This window comes from Henckelia pumila, chromosome 4, assembly GCF_033568475.1.
Source record: "Henckelia pumila isolate YLH828 chromosome 4, ASM3356847v2, whole genome shotgun sequence".
In the NCBI taxonomy this organism is placed as follows: Eukaryota; Viridiplantae; Streptophyta; class Magnoliopsida; order Lamiales; family Gesneriaceae; genus Henckelia; species Henckelia pumila.
This window is the reverse complement of record NC_133123.1, coordinates 187,318,552-187,335,439: the sequence shown is the minus strand read 5'-3', so window position 1 is coordinate 187,335,439 and position 16,888 is coordinate 187,318,552. Positions and strand designations below refer to the sequence as shown.

The following is a 16,888-nucleotide window of genomic DNA, read 5'->3' as shown; positions in this document are numbered from 1 at the left end:
ACGTGCGATCTGGGTGACGCGGGCTGCTTCGGTGGGTCCAAGCGCGCATACGGGAAAAATGCCCCGAAAGACCATCTCCGTTTTGGAATTTGAGCGTCTCCGTCTCTTTAACCGAGATACGCACTATAGGTATCGAGTGTAGCTTCGCGTGAGCAGGCTTAAGCTTCAGTAACTCTCAGCCGATCGAAAGTTATGTCCGTTTGAAATTGCAGCTCCTGTTCCTCCGATCCGCAATTCGAGAGACAAACAAATAAAGAATTCATTCACTGTTGCGTGCGATCATACCAGCACTAATGCACCGGATCCCATTAGAACTCCAAAGTTATGCTTGCTTGGGCAAGAGCAGTACTAGGATGGGTGACCCCCTGGGAAGTCCTCTTATTGCACCCCTTTTTTTATTAGTTTCTTTTTTTCTTACTCGTACATCTTGTTCTTCCGATTCCTCTCTGTCCTATTTCCGACTCTTTCAGTCCAATCCGCGGATAGAAAAGATGCAATAGACTGAATCACAGGACGTGAACGTGCGATCTGGGTGACGCGGGCCACTTTGATGGGTCCCAGCGCACCCTACGGGAAAAATTCCCCCAAAGACAATTTTCGGGTTTGAATTTGAGCTTTCTCTTAGACCAAGATACGCGCTGTAGGTATCGAGAAGAGCTTCGCGTGAGCAAGATGAAGCTCCCGTAACTCTCAGCAGAACGAAAGTTATGTCTGTTTGAAACTGCAGCTGCTGTTCCTCCGATCCGCAATTCGAGAGACAAAAAAATAAAGAATTCATTCATTGTTGGGTGCGATCATACCAGCACTAATGCACCGGATCCTATCAGAACTCCGAAGTTATGCTTGCTTGGGAAAGAGCAGTACTAGGATGGGTGACCCCTTGGGAAGTCCTCGTGTTGCACCCCTTTTTTTATTAGTTTCTTTTTTTCTTACTCGTACATCCTTTTCTTCCGATTCCTCTCCGTCCTATTTCCGACTCTTTCAATCCAATCCGCGGATAGAAAAGATGCAATAGACTGAATCACATGACGTGAACGTGCGATTTGGGTGATGCGGGCCACTTTGGTGGGTTCCAGCGCGCCCTACGATAAAAATGCCCCCAAAGACCATCTCTGGGTTTGAATTTGAGCTTCTCCGTCTCTTAAACCGAGATACGCACTGTAGGTATCGAGAAGAGCTTCGCGTGAGCAGGCTGAAGCTCCCGTAACTCTCAGCAGATCGAAAGTTATGCCTGTTTGAAACTGCAGCTCCTGTTCCTCCGATCCGCAATTAGAGAGACAAGACAATAAAGAATTCATTCACTATTGGGTGCGATCATACCAACACTAATGCACCGGATCCCATCAGAGCTCCGAAGTTAAGCGTGCTTGGGCGAGAGCAGTACTAGGATGGGTGACCCCCTGGGAAGTCCTCGTGTTGCACCCCTTTTTCATTAATTTCTTTTTTTCTTACTCGTACTTCTTGTTTTTCCGATTCCTCGCCGTCCTATTTCCGACTCTTTCAGTCCAATCTATGGATTGAAAAGATGCAATTAGACTTAATCACACGACGTGAACGTGCGATCTGGGTGACGTGGGCCGCTTCGGTGGGTCCCAAAATGTCCTACGGGAAAAACGCCCCGAAAGACCATCTTCGGGTTGTAATTTGAGCGTCTCCGTCTCTTAGACCGAGATACTTGCTATAGGTATTGATAGGAGCTTTGCGTGAGCAGGCTGAAGCTCTCGTAACTCTAAGCCGATCGAAAGTTATGTCCGTTTGAAACTGCAGCTCATGTTCCTCCGATCCGCAATTCGAGAGAAAAACAATAAAGAATTCATTCACTGTTGGGTGCGATCATACCAGCACTAATGCACCGGATCCCATCATAACTCCGAAGTTAAGCGTGCTTGGGCGAGAGCAGTTGTAGTGACCCAACCCGGATCCACTACCTAATCAGAGTTATAGTAAAAGCACACGCAATAAAAGCTTAAAGCGTAAAGTGCGGATAAATTAAAGTACAACAAATCCAATCGGCAGAATACAACCGATGCTACCACAAGTGTATAAATACTGTTATACAACCAAATTGAATGTTCAGGGTAAAAAAATCCCTACCCTCTACTACCTCGCACTCCCCAAAGCTCAATCCTGCTGAGAGCCGCCTGGACCGTCTAGCCTCAAACCTGCCCCGCCACAAGGTATACAATACCCAAACACAGGGGCATGAGCTAGAATGCTCAATACGAAGCAATGATATAAATACAAATATGCACACACAGATGATTTAAAAATCAAGTGAAAACACTTGCTCATGGCGCCGAGAATATACAGTACCGGCTAGAGAGCTACTCCGCGGGGTACTCGTAAATTCCATATCAGGGCTGAGCCAACCCCATCCTGACCCGAATCCAAAATAGGATAGAAGTCCCATATGGAAACTGTCATGCCTGACTCGAGTCCAAAATGAGATCATCGTTCCCTATGGAGACTGTCAATGACTCACATCTCTCCGGATGCAGTCACACGTAAAATCATGTATGTGCTAAGACGGTAAAACATGCTAAAACATGATAAAACATATAGCACATACTCATGCAACATATAAGCAAATATATCATGCCGGCTATCTCGTTTAGTACTTACGTACCTCTAACACTGCTGGTCAAACTTAGCTCCTCTGACCTAGACTCCAAGCCTACTAGTCCAGTCTACTGCTACTACAATGCAAATATCCATGCATCAACAATTAAGCTCTAAAAGCTTTAACTAAGCTATTGCATACTCCTAAATATTTTTAGAATGCCAAAGCTATACCTGCGTCCGTCGTTAGCCCTTTGCTGTCGATAGCCTCAAAACTAGGTCGTAGCTCCGCGACAACGTCTAGATCACTAAGCCACTTCCGGATTCCCCGTAGGATGCCTAGATCTCCCTAGATCTGAGTTAGAAGGCTTAGGAATCAGAGAGAAGAGAGGAAATTGGTGCGAGAAAATGAATTCTCGGACCCTCTATTTATAGGCAACGTTCGGAGCCTCCGAACCTGGTTCGGACCGTCCGAACTCGATCGGAACCTCCAATCGCACCTTCGAAGCATCCGATCGCTCAATATTACGTCAGCCATGACATCACCTTGCTGATGTAAGCGATGACGTGTGACCTGGTCCAGATCGGAGCTTCCGATCTTGCCGACGGAGCGTCCGATCTCGATCGGAGCCTCCGATCCTGGCACGGAGCTTCCGATCCACTTCGGATCGTCCGAACTTCCTCTTCGGACCGTCCGATCCTGCTGAACCAATTCAACTAATTCGAGTGCTCTGAATCCATTTCTGAAGTCCGTTATCCCAACAGGAACTTACCTAATCATGTTTTACTTAATCTAAACATGATCACGTGATTAATTACTCATTAATCACTAATTAGAAATGCGGGTTACTACATTCTCCCCCACTTAAGAAATTTCGTCCTCGAAATTTAAGTCTTAGAGGAAAACATAAATAGCCAACCAAATGTTCTTTATTACAACTGAACAAGTACAAACTCGATACAAAGAAGTACAAAATCTCAAAATAACTCGGGGTGCTCGGCTAACATCCGGCTCTCCAACTCCCAAGTAGCTTCCTCTGTACCTCTGTGCTGCCATTGTACCATAACCAATGGTATGCGCTTGTTATGAAGTACCTTGTCCTTCCTGCCAAGAATCCGCAGGGGTTTCTCTACATATGTGTGAGACCCCGATTTTAATCATCTAATCGAGAGATAATCCTATCGAGAACCATTAAAATTCCAAAAGATAAGACATCAAATGAAATAAAAAAAAAATTATTTTTGGTGAACAGTGCTGCGCTCGATCCGGAAAAAAGCCAGGATTGAGCGCACCATATTCCAGAATTCTCTGCCGAGAAAAATTCAAGTGCTGCGCTCGATCCGAAAAAAAGCCAGGATCGAGCGCACCACTCTGTGCAACTCTCTGCCTCGGACAAAACAGGGGCCGCGCTTGATCCCGCAAAAACCTAGGATCGAGCGCACCCCCCTGCCATGAAAAATTACAAAACAGGGTGTGCCTTACTTTACCAACTCAATCCAATATCAATCTAACATGCTCAATTCTGAATTCAACAACATGCAATCAACATATAAACTTCAGTACTCATCATTCAATCGATTCTAATATTCCATACTTCAAAATCAAATACAATACATTTGAATTCTAACATGATTTCAAAACATAAATTAGATTGGCATGCATTTCCAATTCTAACTCGAAGTCTTACTTCTAATCTTCAATCTCGTTCTATCCCTGTCGTCTTTGACTCGATCCTGCCCCACCTGTTGCCATGCACACATACAAAAACAAGGCAACAACCGGATAATCCGGTGAGAATTGATATTCCCAGTAAAAGAGACAATCATGCAGTATCAATCAAACATATCAATCAAGACATGCATCAATCCAAGTCATATATCAACTTCAGATATAAATCAAGTAAACATATCAAGTCATGACATGTATCAACTTCCATATATCTATCACATCAAGATAGAATTCAAGTAATTAATCCAAGTACTGAATTAAAATGATATGCATGTCTTTAAAACTTCTGGATTATCAGACTCAGATAATCAAATGGAATTCTTCTTTCTTTCTTTCTTCAGTTTGGGATCCCGAAGTTAAAATATCCAACAATCACACCGAACTCCCCTCTCGAGGTGGACGAGGCATATTTTAATCCTCTAGACTCCAGAGCATTATAGAGAGTTTATTTGACAAGGTATAAAATCTCCAACCAGGTCATTCAACTACAATCTCTAGATCGTCTAATCAAATTGAAATGAATCAAGGCTCAATATGATTGCATATGTCATCTCATGCATTCTAATATCATTTCAATCATCAGTTCATATAAGCATTCAATCATGCTTTCATTCATCAATGCAAATAATAATTCAAACATGATTTCGTCAATATAACATATATAATCTCATGCATTCAAATAAACATTCAATCAAGCAAGTATGTGATTTCTTTGGAACACTCGAATAAAGTCTAATTCGAGTTAATCGTTCCATTCAATTCTAAGTCGTCTTTTACCTTATTCACTTCGAAGGTACTTCAATCTGAAATCAATAACAAGGATAATAGTCAATATCCAATCAAACTCTTTCAAAACTCAATCAACTTCTTCAATCGATAAATAAGAAAATCGATAATGTACCGACTTCAATCTTCCAACTGACCAAAGCTACTACCTCGCAACTCTCCTGACTTCAATTCAATCTATCATAAGAAGTCAATAGGATCAATATCGACATCCAAAAGCTCAATCAAACTTGATACGATCAAAATATTGAACGATATCCAAAACTCAAACTGACGGCATAACGGCTATAAACTGATCAAACCGGAAACACAGACAGCAAGATATCAATTCAATAAACTCATAATCATCTCAATATCATCAAAACAATTCAAATCCTTCAAATATAAAATCTCCAATTTCGAAATAATCTTCCAAAAATCATAACAATTCCGAACGACTCTCTATTTCAAAACCGACAGAGAATAAACGATCAGAACTCTGCCAAGATCAACATACTCCAAACTCAATCGATTCTAACAACATCTGAAAATAGAAGTCTAGCTGATCGAAGAAAAAATTTACTATAGAACGAAGCTCTCGCAGACGTGATCGCTAATCTGCCTTCAGAAATAAATTCCAATGGACGGATCGAGCTAAAATGGAAATCACAAAGCTTGGAAAGCTTTGGAGACACCTTCAATGGAGGGAGACGGCTTGGAGGGGAAGGATGAAGTAAAAAGTAGAGTCAAAGCTTGCTTAAATATCTATTTAAGTCCAAATTTGCGTTTTAGTCCCTGAAAATTCCAAAAATTTCATTCTAGTCCTTGATCAAAATCGAATCGGCCCTCGACTTCTAAAATCTCTGATTATCTCAAATAAAGTCCATTAAGATAATTTTGGGGAGTTACAATTCTCCCCCTCTAAGAATCGATTTCGTCCTCAAAATCAATCATTGTTCTATCACAAGGTCGAGGATCTAGTCAAAGGACCGCAATAAGAATTTACATCTTGGAACTAAGTCCAGAATCTTCTTCCAATCAAACTATGAATCGTTCGTCTCAACAGCTCAACATCTCAATCAATCAGAAAAGTCAGAAACTCTAGTCGAATAATTCATCAACACTCCGTTTGTCTATCAAAAGTCATCTAATCCTCGTCAGAAAATTCTTCTAAACTCAGCCACAATTCGAATCTTCTTTCGTTCTAAATCCTATGACACAAAAGTTCATAACAAAAGCAAGGATATCTTCATCTCTCCTCGTACAACTTCTATAACGTGCCTCCAATAACTCGTCAAACTCTGTCATTGCACGAAATTTTCACAAACATCAAGAATTTCTGTCAACTAGTGCTAAGTCGAGCACTACTACTCAATGCAATTCTTCTAAAGTTTGACTCATCTGATCTTGCTGTCCGTCGTTTTGAGGGTATCGAATCGAAAGTAGATGAATTCAACAACAAATTTCTCTTCGAAGTCTATGTCGAAAGGACAATGCATCAAGGATCTCAGTATAAACTGACAGACTTCGGCAATTCATGACATCTGACAACCTATATTCATTCTCTCCTCTACATCATAATCATTCTGTACAGAAAACTATAACGGATCTTGTCTATCGGTCAATCAAAATCAGGCAGTAGATAAAATAAGAACAAATTCTTTGGTTCTAAACATCAATTGCTGCATTCACTCCTTCTGCTAAAAAGATTCAAAACAGAAATCTCAATAAGAAGAAAACCAAGTACTGCAAGATTGTCAGTACTAAAACTCAGAATACAGAAGAACGAATAATCAGAAATTCCATTATCAGATAAACAGATCAAAGAAATTCATTCGATTCAATCAGAATTTCAAACGTCGAGATTAGTCTACAAATGATCGGCGTACAATTCTGAAAAGATTGAAGCACTGAACGATCAGTACAATTCTCACATCCAGAAAACAAGAATTCATCAATAAGAACTCCTAATTTCAACTCATACTTCTGAGAGATTCGATCAACAGAAAATTTTTCAACAATACAGGAGTATTCTTCAAATAAAACGGCCTGTCAAAAGCTCAAAATGGCCATACCTCAATCGGAAACGCTTCTGAGAAAGCTCACTTCACAAACTTCCTGTAGATAAAAAAAAAATTTGAATCTCAAATCAGTGTCGAACTCGTTCTGACAATCGGGACCAATCTAGAAGTTCAATCCGAACAACTTCATTCGTTCAATAACCACTGGCACATCAACCAGTTCAGGTTACAATAAAATACATCAACTGTAAAGTTTCGAGAGTTCGTTCATATTATTCTGTAACAACAGTCATTCTACAGAATAAAACAAGAATTCTTAGAATCGAGATTTCTTAACAGAGTATTCCATCACTCGATCAACGATACTCAGGTGACATCTCATCTCAGACTCAACAAAGTAGCCTTGCCACGAAAATCATCAAAATGCGATCTCAATTCCCTTCTGAATCAGAAAAGACTGTACAACAAAAAATCGGATCGCTCTCTCTCTGACTGCTGGCAATTCAAAACATCAGAAGCTATACTTCGAACTTCATGCTTCATCATCCTCTATTCGATCTGATTCCTCAATTCATCAAACATCTTCCGATCATCTGGAAGAACTCTGAATAAACTTCAAAGTGCAAATCTCTTGATACTCTATCTCAAACCGAAACATCTGGCACAACAAAAGTTATACGCTAAAAGGCATCACTAAAACCCTGAAACTCATATTATACTCAGATCTGATCTATCTTAGCGGTTACCATCAGTTCTCCAGATAACAATAAAAATTCGCAGTCAGAAAAATAATCCTCTAAAACTCTCTCTCCCAAAACAAAATCAGTTCGGACTGCGACAATCAAAACTTCTATCTTCCTAGATAAGAATAGATTACTGAAATCTTTCAAGCAATAAGATCTATGTGAGATTAAAATCGTAACTAACATTGCGTCTCGAGCGTCTTCAAATTCTTCGATGCTCAAGATAATACTGATTTCTTCTGAACAAGAATAAGTCTCAATACTCAATAAGAAGAAGTGGAAAGCACCAAAAGATCACCAAAGATACATTGAACAGAAGAGAATAATCTGCTGAGTATTCGTCTAATCAACAATAATAACTCCTCAAAGGATTCGCGATAGCACTCGCTAAATCCAAGAATCTTCAAATTCAGATAAGGACGTCGAACCAATCATTTCATATCAGCTCTAGTCTTGAGGTATTCAACAAAATTCCATATTCCCAGAGAAAGTTGGAGGAAAATACAACTCGGTCTCAAAAGATTCAGACGTCAGAAGAATAGCATAATTGATCGGCATGCAAATCTGCGAACAATTCTTAAAGAATCTGAAAGATCAATATGGCTCTTCGAAGGATAAAAGATTCATCGATAAGAATATTCAAGAACTCATCTATAAATCTCTGAAAGATTTGGTTCAAAGGACTCATAAACATTGCAGATGCAATTCCAATTCAATCTGTACGATAAAAAAAAATTCAAATCGGTCGTACCTCATTTCGAATTTGATCTCTGAAACCTCTTCCCTTCAGATTATCAGTCGATGATGTCTGATCTAAAATTAATGTTGAACTCATCCTCTCGACTCGGAGGTAAATCTGGAATCTCCACTAGAACAACATCAGCAAACTTAACATCTCTGATAAATCAACCAACACGGGCTGATTGAAGACATCATCTACATACATCAAACATTCCTCCGTACCATTCTGTAACAAACGGTAATCAACAATCAATAAGAAAGGAATTCTTAATTCAGGAGTTTTACCGGAGGAAATCCATTCGTCTATCGTCTCGGATCTGAATCTGGCAACTATCTGAAATCAACCTCGGTTGCCCTGTACTCGGTTAATATACTACATCGATAATATAATCAAATCTGATAACCGAAGTATAGTACTATTTAGTACAATCAACTCCCATCGAATCAAAGTTCAAAAATTCGAACTAAACTCACCGCAACTAATTCAGATACTCAAATGTAGAGGAAGTATTAATCTAACTTCTCAATAAGAAGAAAAAGTTGCATCAATATCTAACAGCAAAAGAGTCGAAAGACTAAAATCGAACAATTACCTGCTTCATCAACGTCAAGAGCAGTTAGAGTCTGTGAATCTTCGAGCAAGTACTAAAGCCTATCGCAGAAACTCGGATTTAACAAACTCTACGAAACGAACAAACCTTGTTTCTCTAAGGCTTTCTTCTTTGATAACCACCAACTTTTCGCAATGTCTTGCAGTTGGTAACCAACTAACTGAATCCGTCGTTAGTCGCTGTAGTTTAAAAGAATCAAACAACTGATCGATCACTTCTAATCAGCTTTCACACCAAAACTCATTCTCAGAAATCCTCAAAGTTGAAGGGTTAACAGACTGAAATCTCATCAGTAATGCTTCCATCAGTGTCGGAGTGAAATCCATCAGTCCAGTCACAGAACAATTTTGTACAATCGGGTTTGTTACTAGTTGAATCATGTTCAAAACTTTCCGAATAGAAAATCTGATTCAAGAGGATTAGGACACAATATCTCAATTACATCTATCTGGTGTCCAACAATCTCAACTCGACATACTCATTCGATCTCTAGAGTATTCAATGCAACCAGTAACCCGAAACAGTTCGTATCACAATTAATTCATGCTTTAAAATTTAAATCACATATCCAAGTAATTCAATTAATTCTCAATCATAAAGCATGCTCGCATATTCTTCAATCATAGAATTAATCAATCACATGCAAAAAATTAAGTTCAAGCGGACTTATAGAATTAATCAATCACATGCGAGAAATTAAGTTCAAGCGGGCTCAATCTACCCCGCTCAATTCTAAATTCAGTCCAAGAATCTTATTGCTTTGATACCACTTAATGTGAGACTCCGATTCTAATCATCTAATCGAGAGATAATCCTATCGAGAACCATTCAAAGACCAAAAGATAAGACATCAAATGAAATAAAAAAAAAATTATTTTTGGTGAACAGTGCTGCGCTCGATCCGGCAAAAAGCCAGGATCGAGCGCACCATATTCTAGAATTATCTGCCGAGAAAAATTCAAGTGCTGCGCTCGATCCGGCAAAAAGCTAGGATCGAGCGCACCACTCTGTGCAACTCTCTGCCTCGGACAAAACAGGGGCCGCGCTCGATCCCGCAAAAACCTAGGATCGAGCGCACCCCCCTGCCCAGAAAAATTACAAAACAGGGTGTGCCTTTCTTTACCAACTCAATCCAATATCAATCTAACATGCTCAATTCTGAATTCAACAACATGCAATCAACATATAAACTTCAGTACTCATCATTCAATCGATTCTAATATTCCATACTTCAAAATCAAATACAATACATTCGAATTCTAACATGATTTCAAAACATAAACTAGATTGGCATGCATTTCCAATTCTAACTCGAAGTCTCACTTCTAATCTTCAATCTCGTTCTATCCCTGTCGTCTCTGACTCGATCCTGCCCCACCTGTTTGTTGGAGAACGCGGCGATCAGATCAATTAGGATTGATACCCGGTGCAGCGGAAGTTTAAAACTTTTGTATGGAACGATTCCATAATAGGTATCAACCTTACGATTAAATTGTGTGTGTAAAAATTAAATAACAATTATAAAATTTTTACCTTTAATCTCGAATCGAGATTTTGGACACCAACAGATTTCTCTGCTCTTGTTGTATATCCTTGGAACTGATGGATGAACTGTTCTTCAATCAGGTCCACGAACGGATATTCGATCCCTCTGATAGATTGCACTAGAAAATATATCAGAAGTTTCTACGAAGAGATTAACGAATTTGATCCATTAAACCAGACTGTAATTCAAAATCACAGGCTGGATTTTTCTCAAGCAGAGGGAGAGGGGGCGGCGGCCACAATAAAATAAAATTAGGGTTTTCGAAAATTATTTTATGACCTGTTGTGTCTAATTTCTGTACTGCAATAACTTATTTATAATGTAGGCCACTAACAGCTTAGGGCCCATTAGTCATAAGTTCAAGCCCGACAAGCAAAGCCCGCATGTTCAGAAATTAATATAAAATTCATCGTGACTCCGATTGATAAACCGATTTCACCAATGTGCACAGAAACCATTTCTGCACCTTTTAAAGTCAAGATAAATTTTTCTGAATCCGAATTCAGTGATTTCCAAAAATGGCCATCCCTATGTCATTTTAGGAAATCTTACTCCTCTACTCTTAAATAAGAAGTCCAACTTCTTCGTTCATTAAATTTAACTCTTTAAATTTAACTATCTCAACGGGGATTAAAAACCATTACACTGTGTGACCCTCAATGGTTCAGGGATACAGCTAGCCGTGGGCTCACAACTCCTTGTGACTCGGAACAACAATTTCCGACTTGTCCATCGAATCATGGTATGAGCGCTAAGCAACATCGCCCCATGATTCCCTAGGTATCACTGATAGTGCCTACAAGAACCAATAGATTTTGGTTAGCGTACAGTACGGTCCCTTCATCCATATATCCCGATCGAATCAACAACCATTGGTATATCAAGAGTCGCTCGAGATTCGATAACTATGCAATACATCTTGAAGATCAAATAGTGACATCGCATGTGCTACTAAGAAACCATTTCTTAAATCACATCATGTACTCTGGACAGAGATTCGTCACACTAATATCTCCTCAGATCGCATAGGATATCCACACTCGCAAGTATGTGGTGAATCCTTGACAACAAAGCATCGACTCCTATATGTGTTGTAACTGTACCCAATCCCGACACCTGATGACCCCAATAGAGTCGGTAAACGAGTCAAAGCACAGTACTAGCATATAGAGTCTCAATGATATTTCAAGTAGTAAGGACTAATGGTGTACAACCAAAACCGCGGACTATATCCACTCGATAAGTGATAACCACTTGGAAAGTCCGGATAGGGTAGTTCGATCATTCATCATATGAATATCCATTTGCATGCTTCGAACATCTCTATGTTCCTTACCAATGAAACGTGGTACTCCGCATCACAAATGCTAGTCTCAAACTCGAGCGATCCTTATCCTTATTATCGGACGGCTCAATCGACTAGGAACAGTTTAGAATATACAGTGACTATAAGATGCGTTTCATGATAGACATCCCCATGTTCTACCACATCTTACATACACTATAGTATATTCAAGGTCTTTATCAAAACAACAATAGTATATCACAATATAACAATATGAAGAAAGATAAAGTCATTGCCATTAATAAAAGTGTAAATTATATTAAACAAAAGATTGTTTATACAAAGAGTCATCAAAGCCCTTAGCCACAAGTTGGCTCACCGGGCACCCACTCTTTCAATCTCCCACTTGCCCTATAGCCAACTAGTCATACTACGCAGTCCCATTGCTTCGCGATGTTTGTCAAATAATGGTCCTGGAAGGGCTTAGTAAGTGGATCAGCGATATTGTCTGCAGAGGCCACTCTTTCGACAGTGATGTCTCCTCTTTCCACAATCTCCCGGATGATGTGGTATTTCCTCAGTACGTGTTTGGATCTTTGATGAGACCTTCGTTCCTTTGCCTGAGCAACGGCACCCGTGTTGTCACAGTACACCGGGACTGGACCAACAACTTCAGGAATAACGCCCAACTCTTGGACGAAATTTCTCATCCAAACGGCCTCTTTAGCAGCAGCTGATGCTGCAATGTATTCAGCTTCAGTGGTGGAATCCGCTGTGGTGTCCTGCTTGGAACTCTTCCAAGAGACAGCACCGCCATTGAGCATGAACACAAATCCAGAGGTTGACTTCGAGTCATCCACGTCACTTTAGAAGCTAGAGTCGGTATAGCCTTCCAATTTTAGTTCTCTTCCTCCATATACCATGAACATATTCTTAGTCCTTCGTAAGTACTTAAGAATGTCCTTCATGGCTTTCCAATGCATTTGACCGGGATTAGCTTGATATCTGCTCGTGACACTCAGAGCAAATGCTACATCTGGTCTGGTAGATATCATCTCATACATGATACTACCTATGGCTGACGCATATGGTACATGTGTCATTTTCTCTATCTCTTCATCAGTCTTGGGACACATAGACTTGGATAGAGAAACTCCATGACACATGGGTAGATGTCCTCTCTTGGACCCATCCATTGAAAATCGTTTCAATATGGTGTCGATGTAGGTTGATTGAGTGAGTCCTATCATTCTCTTAGATCTATCTCTATAGATCTGTATCCCAAGAATATAGGATGCCTCACCCAAATCCTTCATCGAGAATCTACCTGATAACCATATCTTTGTTGACTGCAACATCCCTACATCATTCCCAATGAGTAAGATGTCATCAACATAAAGTACTAAGAATGTCACAGCATCCTTAACTACTTTCTTGTACACGCATGGTTCCTTCGGATTCTTGATGAAACCAAAATCTTTTATTGTTTCATCAAATTTCTGGTTCCAACTTATTGATCCTTGTTTTAGACCATAAATTGATCTCTGAAGCTTGCATACCTTATGCTCGCTTCCCATGGATGTGTACCCCTCAGGCTGCTTCATATAGATCTCTTCCTTAATGTCTCCATTAAGAAAAGCAGTCTTCACATCCATTTGCCATATCTCATAGTCATACCATGCAGCTATGGCAATAAGGATTCTTATGGACTTGAACATTGCAACTGGTGAAAAGGTTTCATCATAGTCAACTCCTTGTCTTTGAGTATAACCTTTTGCCACCAATCGCGCCTTGTAGGTCAATACCTTACCATCAGGCCCAAGCTTTCTCTTGTAGATCCATTTACACGCTATTGGAACAATTCCATCGGGAGGATCTACTAAAGACCAAACTTGGTTTGTATGCATCGAATCTATTTCCGACTGCATAGCTTCAAGCCATAAATTTGAATCCGCATCAGAAATTGCTTCCTTGAAGTTTCTTGGATCACATCCAACATCGGGTTCATCTTGATCCCCTTCAAGAAGTAGACCATATCGAATAGGAGGTCTAGAAGTCCTCTCGGATCTTCTAGGTATAGGCGTGTCCAGCAATGGTTCCTGAGGTGTAGGATCGTTATTTTGTATTTCGGGTTCTTCTCGAATTTCTTCGAGTTCCATCATCTCGCCTTTCTTATCCAATAAGAACTCCTTCTCCAAGAAGGTGGCATTCCTTGAAACAAACACCTTTGTTTCAGCAGGATAATAAAAATAATATCCGATTGAATTCTTCGGATACCCTACAAAATAACATAAGCTGGATCGACTATCCAACTTATCTCCCACTGTCCGCTTCACGTAAGCAGGACATCCCCAAATCCTCAAGTACGAATACTTAGGAGCTTTGCCATTCCATAACTCGTATGGTGTTTTGTCCACTGCTTTAGTGTGGACGTTGTTCAACAACAATACCGCCGTTTCAAGCGCATAGCCCCAAAATGAAGGTGGAAGCTCAGTGAAGCTCATCATGGACCGAACCATGTCTAACAAAGTTCGATTACGACGCTCCGATACACCATTAAGCTGTGGTGTCATAGGAGGAGTCCACTGAGAGAGAATCCCATTCTCTTTTAGATAGTCCAAAAACTCGGTACTCAAGTATTCTCCACCTCGATCCGATCGAAGTGCTTTAATACTTTTACCTAGCTTGTTTTCTACTTCAGCCTTGAATTCTTTGAACTTTTCAAATGCTTCAGACTTATATTTCATTAAATATAAATACCCATACCTTGAATAATCATCAGTAAAGGTAATGAAGTAGGTGTGGCCATATTGAGTCCCAACTCTAAATGGACCACAAACATCTGTATGGATCAAATCCAACAGATTTTGACTACGCTCAGGTTTCCCCTTAAAAGGAGATTTAGTCATTTTTCCTTTTAGGCAGGATTCACAAGTAGGTAGAGAGTTAATATCAGACATATCAAACATGCCCTCTCACACTAGCTTGTTCATCCTCCTTGAGGAAATATGACCTAGCCTAGCATGCCAAAGGTTTGCCGGGTTTTGACTATCGATTTTCCTTTTGTTTGTTGTTGCCGGTTTATCAACATAATTTATTGGAACGTCTTTTAGTTTTAAGTTGTATAGATCGTTTTCAAGTTGTCCATTTCCAATCAAACATTCATTCTTGTAAATATTGCAAATCGCATTCACAAAATTGCAAGAATAACCATCTCTATCAAGCATAGAAATAGAAATAATGTTTTTAATCAAATCCTGAACAAATAAAACATCTCTTAAAAGTAACTTAAAACCGTTCTGCAAAAATAAATAAACATCTCCCACAGCTTTAGCTTCAACTCTGGAACCATTTCCGAGCCTCAGCTGGGTCTCACCCATTCTAAGCCTGCGACTTCTTGTCATCATTTGCAACTCATTGCAAATATGAGATCTACATTTGGTATCCAATACCCAAGAAGTAGTATTAAGAAAAAAATTTATTTCAATGTAAAACATACCCTTTGCAGTTCGCAACTGCTCGAGGTATTCCTTGCAGTTACGTTTCCAATGACCGGGTTTCTTGCAGTAATGGCAAACTTGTTTAGACTTGTCCAATTTTGCATGTAACATTTGGCCTTGAGATCATGGTCCAACCATTTCTCTAGTTCGGCCAACCTTTCGGCAGTTACACCAGCCGGGGCTGTTTTCGGAGAAGCCTTTTCTAACACTTAGAAAATCTTTTCCAAACTTAGGACAATCTTAACTTATGGAATCATTTTGTATTGTTTGCGCCAATAAGTTTGTTTTGTTGGAGAATAGAAACATGTGGATTACTGAGATGAAATAGACAATTATCGATGATTGTTTAAGTAATTTACTAAGACATAAAATAGGCGAAATTTATTTTATGAATCTCACTCCCACTATTTTAACGATTTCACTACCCTCTAGTGAAAACGGGAAACTGTTTTCCTTAGTGAGAACATGGAGTCCAATTGACAAATTATGGTCCCGAATAATATCAGCCAACCATAATTTTCAAAAGGTAGAGCCCAATTGCTTCCAAAGCAACCTCCACGTTTTTACCTCATGTCCAATAAGGGCCCAATAATATGACGCCGTTTATTGTGACATGTCAAGATGACCCATAAATATTAAGTTGTGATGGACGGTCGCCATGTGGATCCCCCAATAATATGAGCCGGTCCCATGGGAGTTCCACCCAACTTACAACATGTGTCGATCCAATGTACAGCTTTCCGACGAACGGGCCCCCCCAATAATATGAGCCGGACCGTATCCGCGGGTAGCATCTCATACATTGATCGTTGATGGAAAGTAGGAACATTTAAATAATTTTAAATTTCCTTTATTTATCTTGATATCAATTTTAAATCATATTTAAAATGAGGAGTTTTAATTTTGAAAATTTGTCTCATCATTTTAAAATTTTGTATGCTTGCCGGATTCACACAATTTAGTCTAAAACATGCATACAACTATAATATCACATATTATATAGGATGATCGATTCCATTTCTAATCGACCCGTGGTTGCCAATCACGAGTCTTAGTCCAATCCTAGGTAATATGCAGTATGCAATGCAATCCTATTACATTTGCTTCCAATTTACATTTCTTCTGTCTTTATTGTCTGCTGGGCCCACCTCCATCTTCAAATCTTGATCTCCCACTAAATCTAATGTATTTACAATAAATAACAATGACAAGTAGGGGATACATTTTTAAGGGGTGGGAACGGGCCATAAACCAAGCCCACTTTTATTACATATGACATTCATATTGGGCCATAAACCAGGCCCATTAATAAAACCAACAACAATAAAACAAATGTAAATTCCTAACATACACCTACAAAATTGGTCATGGCAATCGATCATCCTTAT

The 16,888-nt window shown here is 39.6% G+C and overlaps 3 non-coding genes across 3 annotated transcripts; all 3 read left to right on the top strand.

The window, feature by feature from the left end:
* Positions 1-271: 271 nt before the first annotated feature.
* LOC140869325 (5S ribosomal RNA) lies at positions 272-390 on the top strand. The gene has a single exon (XR_012146704.1). It is a non-coding gene; the product is annotated as a 5S ribosomal RNA (ribosomal RNA).
* Positions 391-786: 396 nt separating this feature from the next.
* Positions 787-905, top strand: LOC140869149 (5S ribosomal RNA). The gene has a single exon (XR_012146538.1). It is a non-coding gene; the product is annotated as a 5S ribosomal RNA (ribosomal RNA).
* Positions 906-1,306: 401 nt separating this feature from the next.
* Positions 1,307-1,425, top strand: LOC140869395 (5S ribosomal RNA). Its single transcript, XR_012146772.1, has one exon. It is a non-coding gene; the product is annotated as a 5S ribosomal RNA (ribosomal RNA).
* The last annotated feature ends 15,463 nt before the right edge of the window (positions 1,426-16,888 follow it).